This window comes from Salvelinus sp. IW2-2015, linkage group LG31 (assembly GCF_002910315.2).
Source record: "Salvelinus sp. IW2-2015 linkage group LG31, ASM291031v2, whole genome shotgun sequence".
Classification (NCBI taxonomy): domain Eukaryota; kingdom Metazoa; phylum Chordata; class Actinopteri; order Salmoniformes; family Salmonidae; genus Salvelinus; species Salvelinus sp. IW2-2015.
Window position 1 is genome coordinate 22,167,700 of NC_036870.1, and position 2,244 is coordinate 22,169,943.

The following is a 2,244-nucleotide window of genomic DNA, read 5'->3' on the forward strand; positions in this document are numbered from 1 at the left end:
ACGCACGCACGCACGCACGCACGCACGCACGCACGCACGCACGCACGCACGCACGCACGCACGCAACGCACGCACGCACGCACAACACACACACACACACACACACACCACACACACACACACACCACACACACACCACACACACACACACACACACACACACACACACAACACACACACACACACACACACACACACACACACACTAGCTGAACTCTGCCGCCATGCTGGAGGAAGGTAGTGCACAAGAAGAAGATAGTGCTTCCTAATAAGGACAAGATACGTGTCATTGAACGTTTGTAAAACCTCTTGTAATGTTGGGATAATTGCTGGTTGTTTTGCAACTCCGTATCATACGTTTTATACTCGTTTGTGTTCATGTGTGTCTGTGTTTGTGTACCTGGAATCACAGGGGGAGGAGAACAACGTGACTGCGTGTGTGTGTGTGTGTGTTGTGTGTGTGTGGTGTGTGTGTTGTGTGTGTGTGTGTGTGTGGGTGTGTGTGTGTGTGTGTGTGTGTGTGTGTGGTGTGTGTGTGTGTGTGTGTGTGTGTGTGTGTGTTGTGGTGTGTGTGTGTGTGTCATTTTCAGCTATAGTCAGTGAGGCCTTGTCACGGAGTGAACTCTGGATCTGTATATCTGCTGCTAGCCAAGACACACACACACACACACACACACACACACACACACACACACACACACACACACACACACACACAACACACACACACACACACACACACACACACACACACACACCACACACACACACACACACACACACACACACACACACACACACACACACACACACACATTGGCCATCCCGCGTGTATGTATGTGTCAAGGAATGGCAGCTGAATTCCCCCACACTGCAGGAGCAGACAGGGGAAAGATGATGATGAGACAGAATGGAGATCATGGAATCTATGAAGAGAGGGGAAAGTACTTTAACCCCCCCCCCCCCCCTCTAAAAGAAATCCACAAACACTCAGGGCTCTACTCCGTCTGGATCTCGAAGCGTACAGATTGCGTGATAGAAATGTCAAGGTAATTTCCGATTGAGCCGAATACACGGCATCTACCGCCAATACTGTCTTCTCTAACGTGAGAACATTGCCTTTGAATTTCCATGATCCGGACTGAATAGAGTCCTAAGACATGACATGTAAATACGAATGGGGGGAGGGGGGGGGGGCAATAATGACCAACAGCCTACCTGTGCTTCACCTCTCTGCTCCTTTAACACCATCCTGATCTCACTCTGGAAGAGAGGAGGGTGAGAACATTGTTGAGAACAGAGAGAGGAGGTGAGAACATTGTTGAGAACAGAGAGAGGAGGGTGAGAACATTGTGAGAAACAGAAGCGAGAGGAGGGTGAGAACATTGTTGAGAACAGAGAGAGAGAGGGTGAGAACATTGTTGAGAACGAGAGAGAGAGGCAGGGTGAGAACATTGTTAAACAGAGAGAGGAGGGTGAACATAGTTGAGAACAGAGAGAGAGAGGTGAGAACATTGCTTGAGAACAGAGAGAGGAGGGTGAGAACATAGTTGAGAACAAAGAGAGGAGGGTGAGAACATTGTTGAGAACAGAGAGAGGAGGGTGAGAACATTGTTGGGAACAGAAGAGAGGAGGGTGAGAACATTGTTGAGACGAACAGAGAGAGGAGGGTGAGAACATTGTTGAGAACAGAGAGAGAGGGTGAGAACATTGTTCAGAACAGAGAGAGGAGTGAGAACATAGTTGAGAACAGAGAGAGGAGGGTGAACATTGTTGAGAACAGAGAGAGGAGGGTGAGAACATAGTTGAGAACAAAGAAGAGGAGGTGAGAACATTGTTGAGAACAGAGAAGAGGAGGGTGAGAACATTGTTGGGAACAGAGAGAGGAGGGTGAGAACATTGTTGAGAACAGAGAGAGGAGGGTGAGAACATTGTTGAGAACGAGAGAGGAGGGGTGAGAACATTGTTAGAACAGAGAGAGAGGGTGAGAACATTGTTGAGAAAACAGAGGAGGAGGGTGAGAACATTGTTTGAGAACAAAGAGAGGAGGGTGAGAACATTTGTTGAGAACAGAGAGAGGAGGCGTGCGTGCGTGCGTGTGTGTGTGTGTGGATGTGTTTAACTACACAAGAATTGTAAACAAACAAAAATTTGACCAACTGGGGACATTTTGTTAGTCTACGCAAGGTCAAATTCGATTTCTAGGGGGGTTAGGGTTAAGGTTAGAATTAGTGTTAGGGTTAG